The sequence below is a fragment of the Lycium barbarum genome, chromosome 7 (assembly GCF_019175385.1).
Source record: "Lycium barbarum isolate Lr01 chromosome 7, ASM1917538v2, whole genome shotgun sequence".
Taxonomy (NCBI): Eukaryota; Viridiplantae; Streptophyta; class Magnoliopsida; order Solanales; family Solanaceae; genus Lycium; species Lycium barbarum.
The window spans coordinates 39,197,228-39,204,932 of record NC_083343.1 but is presented as its reverse complement, the minus strand read 5'-3'; the positions used below and the strand labels follow the sequence as shown (position 1 = coordinate 39,204,932).

Sequence of the window (7,705 nt, the reverse complement as noted above, 5' to 3'; positions counted from 1 at the left end):
GTCACGACAAAATAAATTCTGTGGCTATCTTTATGCTTTAGCCATGAAGTGATATATTGTGGAAAAAGATGTAATTTATTTTGCCACAAAAATTAAAATATATAGCTATGCTTACATATTAGCCTCTTGTTATTAATATGTATTTATGTCTAGCTACAAACTCAAAATTTCATAGCTAGAAATCGGCATAAGATCCATGGATATATTTTTATTATATATTAAATTATAAATTATTGATATAAATTTATTTATTAGTAGCGATAAAACTTTTCATTGCAAATCTATTGCTATTTTTCCAGATTAAATATTTTCAATGGTTCCATATCCATACATATTATGAACATTAACAACATAATAAGCTTAAGGTACGACTTAATTCATACAAAAAATACACAAATATATAACTAAAGTTCAAGGCATTCATAATACACAATACTTCCAAATCATACATAATGAGATTGTAGAACAAAACTAGGTAGGCTGGATAGTAACAAATATTACAAACTATGTACAGTATGTTATACATTTCAACCACAATCCGTAAAATTCTAAAGTTTCTCATATCCCAAAAAAAAGGGCATTTGTCTGGGATTTGTGATGCTGCAACCCTCCCGATGATCTTCTTGCATTCAGGGAAAGAATGAAGTAGGTTTTACCTGCATCAATATGCTGAAAGCCTGAAACAATGAACCAAAAATACTTTGTCACAAACTTATATGTGAATCATAAAATAAAAATAACGGATATATATACATTTTATGTATCTCCATACCATTAACAAAAAGGCTACACGAATGTCTGCAAAGTCATTTTTCGTCCTCTCTAACTCTTGTCATTAAAATGCATCTGTAAATTCGGAAATTAAACTAACAATCACCACAATAAGAATGAGCACCCCCCCCCCCCCCCCCCACCCGCCAAAAAAAATTAATACAAAGATGAAGTTTGCTAAGTAACAATAATAGAATCTCAAGAAAAAAAATTATGTCTTGACAATTCTTTTACAAGAATCTTAACATATAACAAAATGAAAAAACAAAAAGTACAATATACAGATCTTTGTAATTGGAAGAGAGAAGCGCCGATTATCACTGGTCGAAGACAAAAAGGGAAAAGTAATAGAGGGGTGTGGAGGCTGGAAAGGGAGAGGATTGGAGGAAGATGTTTAGGTTTTGAAGATTTTATTTTGGACAATTGCCCTAGCCTTTATGACCATTTAACTTATTCACTACTATATTTTACTTTTCTTTCCTTCTATAATAGTGTACGTAAATGAAAGTAAATGCAAGTACTAACAAATATTAGTAAGAAAATTACTTCTGAAGATATCCTAAATAATAACTACGTATAGTTTGCATCAAGTAAAATAGGAAAAACCAACTAATATATGATATCGTTAATCTTTGCATATGGTCCTATTTCAATTATATTAAATTCTTAATTAGAGTTACAGCGATTAAGTTTTAAAATAGTACTTTCCTTCTATAATAGTACGTAAATGAAAGTAAATGCAAGTAGTAACATATATTAGTAAGAAAATTACTTCTGAAGATATCCTAAATAATAACTACATATAAATAATTTAATATCGCTAAAAGATTACTATTGCTACAACAAATTTCAACTCATGGTAAAAAATAATGATTAGCTGGAAATGTTATCACAACAATGAGTTCCTGGCCATATCATGTCATCATGATAAATAATTGTAGATATTAAGCCTACTATTGCCACGGTTTCTTAGTACTTGAAGCAAAATTATCTATTTAGCTATAATATTTTGTTTTAAGTAACTCTTTGTGGCTAAAAGATTACTATTGCTACAGTAAGTTTCAACTTGTGACAAAAATTAATGATTAGCTATGAAATTTTATTATAGCAAAAGGCCCGTGGCTATATAATTTAGCTATTGCCACAATTTTTTAGAACTTGAAGCAAAAGTATCTATTTAGCTACAAGATTTTGTTTTAAATAATTTATCGTGGCTAAAAGGCTACTATTGTTACGGTAACTTATATCGCGTGGCAAAAACTTATGATCAGCTACAAAATTTACTGTAGCAATAAATTTTATAGCTATTTAGGTAAATATTGCCACGATTGTTAGCAATTATAGCAAAACTGACGAATTAGCTTTGTCAATTAAATTTTCGTGGCTAAGAAATTTTACGAATTTGTAGATAGCCATGGAATTCCAATTTCCGTGGCTATTACTAGGTATTAGCCACGATTTTTAAATTCATAGCTAAGATTTCGTAGCTATATATGCCTTATGTTGTAGTGGGCGTGACATGAAGTTTTTGCCATTTTGATCTTACTTCACCAGCATCCTCATCAATGTAATAATTTGAATCCTCTTTGGTAACTCTTTACTAGATCAAATTCAATTTTCGCCCTAGCATAACTAGGTCTAGTTTGATTATTAGTAGCCTTATCGATCACCAGAAGTTTACCAACTGCACTAGGCATGGAAAATAATGGTTCTTTATCGAACATGTTTGTTGGTCACTAGCCATGGAAAATAATGTTTCTTTATCCCACTTCAAGAATCGTATAGGAAAATACTTGTTTCTAACTTTGAGTTCCCATGCACAAGACATCCAGCATAATCATCCAAAAGTGATAATCTGATTAAAATGTCTCCCCTCCAAGAAGTCAATGTTAGAGGGGCCTTTGATCTCCAGTTGGATTAGTATAGTCTTCTTGAGTTCATAATATGAGAACTTTGCGATGATCGCAAACTGCAAATTTTGTCTGATAGACAACCTTTCAACCTCCTTTTTCGTCCATGTGATCGTCTGTTCTCCATGTAGGTTTGATTTTAATGTGTTCATAGGGTTGTGCGATAGCTTTGTGTAGAGTTGTAGCATAGTTAGTAGGTGTAGGGTTTGTGGCTGTAGAGTTTGTTGTATTTGTTATGGTTGTAGTCGCCGTATTAGGGTTACTAGAAGCTGTGATTGGCAGACCAACCCTCGTAGGATGTTGGCCGCATGCCGGCTTGCCATTGCCGGCAAGGGAAGTCGTTCAAGAAGCTAGGATTTCGTAGGGTTTAGGGTTTTTCTGTAGAGCGTTTTTTTGTTTAGTATCTTGATAAATAAAGTAAGTCAATACAATCTTATATTTAGTGATGTTTTCATAATGTAGATTTCCTTTTATTTTTTCTTCTTTCTCTCTCTTTCCTCTTGATTATTTTTTGTTTTCTGGGAAAGAGAAATCAACGGAAAAAGACAGCAGACAATCTTATCCTCGGACAGAAACCAAGGGCATGACAGCAATTTAAGGGGTCGTTTGGTGCATGGTATTGGCTGGGATATCTCAGCTCTAATTTTTTGTACCGTGTTTGGTAGGAGGTATAAATTTATTCTGGGATAAATGTATACCTCCTACCAAACACGGTACAAAATGAAGCATAATCCCAAGGGTGGGATATCCCACCTTATCCCACTACGGTTGGGATTATTTTATCTCATCTGAAAAATAGGATAAAATAATCCCAAAAAGTGAGATAAATTAGTCCTGAGATTATAATCCTGGATAATTTTGGCTACCACCGATACACCCCTAAAGGTCGTGTGTCGTAATATAATAAGGCTCATCCGAGATTAATAAACTAACGGCCACACATGGCCTCCATCACCTTCAAACCAATTCAACTCCAACTCTACTCCTTTACTCATTCTTCTTCTACTCTAAGCCCCTTTAAGTACTTTCAGACTGCACCAATACTATTACTTGAATCCCCAAGAATCTCATCTTCCATTCATGTCACTCACGTTGAGAAAAGTTTGTCCATTAAACCAGAGCAAGAAACTTCAGGCACCAGAAAACACAGTAAAACTAATAGTAATGAAAATGGTTCTGGGTTTTCTTCCTTTAGTCCCAAAGATAAGAGAAAAGAAAATTCTGGAGAGGAAAATGGTGCCAAAAGAGTCATTCTTAAAGACAGAAATGCAAAGACTGGATTAAAACCTAACAGAAGTAGAGCATTGGGCTCTGAATCTTCTTCAAAAAGGACAGTACTGAAGAGTAAAGGTTATAAGCTGAATGAGCAGAAAACTAGGAAAGATTGTCTGAAGATGGAGAAGCAGTTAAAGAAGAGTAAAATTGATTCACCAGGAGCTACTTTAAGGATTGGATTAGATATGTGCTCAAAAAGAGGAGATGTACTTGGTGCAATAAGGCTGTATGAGTTGGCATTGCTACAAGGAATATCAATGGGACAGTATCACTATGCTGTACTTCTCTATCTTTGTGCTTCTGCAGCTACTGGTGTTGTTCAGCCAGCTAAAAGTGGAAGTGGTAACAGAACTATGAATTCTCTTGACTTGCCCAAGGAGTTGAGCCTTAATGGCAAAGTAATTGAGCATGACTCAAATGGGAGAACTAACTTAACTAGTTTGCTGACTGATTCTCACCCTCAAACTTTAGATGAATTTGTTCAGTTGATCAAGACTAGTGCAAAAGCTTCTAGTGTGAGAGGCGTTGAGCATGAAGACTATGGAATTAAAGTGAGTGAAGATGTAAAGCACTATGCGCTTACAAGGGGTCTTGAAATCTATGAGAAAATGCGCTTAGAGAAGGTACAAATGAATGAAGCAACCCTTACATCTGTTGCAAGAATGGCAATGGCATTGGGAAATGGTGACATGGCATTTGATGTTGTAAAGCAAATGAAAGAATATGGAATAAACCCGAGATTGCGATCTTATGGTCCTGCCCTATCTGTTTTCTGCAATAATGGGGATGTTGAAAAGGCATTTATTGTTGAAGAACACATGTTGGAGAATGGTGTCTATCCAGAGGAACCTGAATTGGAGGCACTTCTAAAAGTTAGTATAGAAGGTGGTAGGAGTGATAAGGTGTACTATTTGTTGCATAAGCTTCGAGAAGGAGTTCGACAAGTCTCAACTTCTACTGCAGATATGATTGAGAAGTGGTTCAACAGCAAGGTAGCTTCAAGGGTGGGGAAAAGAAAATGGGATGAAAGATCCATACTTAAAGCTATTAAAAATGGAGGTGGTGGGTGGCATGGACAAGGCTGGTTGGGTAATGGAAAATGGAGTGTATCACGTGCATTAGTTGGCTCTGATGGCTGCTGCAAATGCTGTGGTGAGAAGCTGGTGACCATTGATCTTGATCCTAAAGAAACTGAAAAGTTTGTCAACTCTGTTGCTTCTATAGCTGCACAAAGAGAGAGAAATTCGAGCTTCCAGAAATTTCAAGTATGTTTTACTAACTGCTATGATGATTAATTAATTATTCTCAGATCATTTGTGTCATCCCTAATGAGGGAATATTGATGACTGCAGAGATGGCTTGACTATTATGGACCATTTGAAGCTGTTGTTGATGGAGCAAATGTTGGCCTTTACAGCCAAAGAAAATTTAGGCCATCTAAGGTAAGTATTGGGTTCCTGCCTTGTTAACCAAACATGGTGTCTTCACAAATTCAGGTCTTTTGCTTTCTCTAATTGACAAATTTTCATTCAGGTCAATGCTGTCGTCAATGGAATTCGCCAGATGCTTCCTTCGAAAAAGTGGCCATTAATTATTTTGCACAATAGACGTATTACTGGAGATAAGATGGATGAACCATTCAATAGAGCGTTAATTGAGAAGTGGAAAAATGCAGATGCAATCTATGCAACACCTACCGGTTCAAATGATGATTGGTGAGAGCTGTAATCTTTTTATTTCTAGGTTGTTTCCAGTACAGATGCTTAATGCCTTGTATTAAATACTTTTTCTAATATTCCATGGGAAATTAACTTGTTTTCTTTAGGTATTGGCTGTACGCAGCTATAAAATTTAGGTGCTTACTTGTGACCAATGATGAGATGAGGGATCATTTGTTTCAACTCCTGGGAAATGACTTTTTCCCAAAATGGAAAGAAAGACATCAGGTGTGTTCTACTCTTCACAAATGTCTGCATGAATATTGAACTTTTTTTTTTCTGATATGCATGTAACAAGACATAGGATTCAAAGTAGATTATGGCATTAATTAACTATCCAGCAGTATATGCCTCTCTCTTGATTATTGCATCGATACAGAGGTTAGGCCCTGGGGGAGAGGAGTTATCCTGGGTGGGGGGAGTTGGTTATGGGTATCGAATTATGTATAAGCAGCACAAGGTGCTGGAGACAAATGGCCTATAATTGCCTGGTTGGCTAGCTGACCTCCTCTAGCCATCATAACTGTTTTTCCTCATATGACATTATATTCTCTCCATAAAGCAAAATGATCCCTCTTTCTTTAGCTTACCTTGCTAAGGGCTACCTCCACCTCCTCATGCATATGCATCAATGTCATATATATTTGTACTTCTCACAGTTTTCTGACAAGGATTTTCCTTTTCTTCATGGAAGGTGCACTTCAGTTTCTCTGAAACAGGTCCAGTGTTTTCACATGCCTCCTCCATGTTCTGTTGTAATTCAGGTCAGTAATACCTTCTACTTGATCTGCTCTGCTATATAGTAACAAATAGCATGCTCATGAAACCAAAATACAAATTTAGATGGGCCCTTCTTATCTCTCTTCAGATATAAAATGTATACTTGAGATTGACCACATATAAAAGAAATGCTGTACTTGTTATCATTTCACAAAACCTTAAAGTGTAATCGTGTTACTTTATGTCTCCAGGAGTCAGAAAAAGGATGCTGGCATGTACCAGTTGTCTCACAACTTGAATCCAAAGAGGAAAGGACGTGGTTGTGCATTAGGCGTGCCAATTCACCTAGGGCAAATCAAGATTCTGCAAACCAAAAAAGGATAAACGGATATAAGAAGATAGTCATTTGTGAAATCTCACAGATTAGCCAAGTGGTCTAAGCGCTAAAATTGGCCCTAACTACTTATCCTTTAACATATTCCCTGTACATCTTGAAAACGTCATCTCTCAATCTTACTGATACCCATTCCTTATTCTTGTTTTCTACTAAAAGAATAAAATATCAAAAGATGACACTGTAGCCTTAGGATCTGAATGAGTGATTCTGAACTCAAAAACTTCAGACTCGCTGTATTTTCAAATTTCTCTTCCCCAACTCTATGAAATCTCAATTACTTATAAACTGATGTGTCACACACACCTTTCATCAAGATTAGCCTGCCAGAGAATATTTGGTAAAAAAGCAGAGGCTGACCACTTTCTGGTCCGCTTTTAGTGTTCAGCCACCGGTTGAAATGCAGTTTTCAGTTACAAAGATCTTTCTGTCCTTATTTTCTTTGTTTGAAAGTGGCAGAGAGCCGCATCTTCATCTTCTCTGTTTTGTCCCTGAAGTTTGAACCGTGCAGTTCAAACTACAGGAAATCTTTATGTAGTTCAAACTCCAGCATATTTTCCTGGAGTTTGAAGTGCCACATTTCAAACTCCTGGAAAAATTCATCTTGTTTGAACTTTTTATCAGTTTAAATTCAGGAATTTTCTCCGAAGCTTGGGTAAATTTTCTGCACTAATATAGAGAGGCCTGCAAAAAACATGATTTTAGTCTCAATTATTATTTAAGATGAATTCGTGTGTGTGTGAGAGAGAGAGGGTTTTTTTTTAAGGGGGGGGTTGTTAGGATTTTCTTGAATAGGTGTGAATGGGAATAGAATAGTTGTGACTTTTCTGATAAGGCACAATGACACCTGTTCATACTATCCTTTGTTGGCTATAATACTTAGTCATTCCATCAGATTTTACTTACGAAAAATTCTG

The 7,705-nt window shown here is 35.7% G+C and overlaps 1 long non-coding RNA gene and 1 pseudogene across 1 annotated transcript; one reads left to right on the top strand and one right to left on the bottom strand.

Moving 5' to 3' along the window:
* Positions 1-426: 426 nt before the first annotated feature.
* Positions 427-865, bottom strand: LOC132602240 (uncharacterized). Its single transcript, XR_009567678.1, has 2 exons — positions 773-865; positions 427-677 (listed from the first exon to the last, which is right to left on the bottom strand). It is a non-coding gene; the product is annotated as an uncharacterized LOC132602240 (long non-coding RNA).
* A 2,729-nt stretch (positions 866-3,594) lies between these two features.
* LOC132603399 (proteinaceous RNase P 1, chloroplastic/mitochondrial-like) lies at positions 3,595-7,074 on the top strand (annotated as a pseudogene).
* The last annotated feature ends 631 nt before the right edge of the window (positions 7,075-7,705 follow it).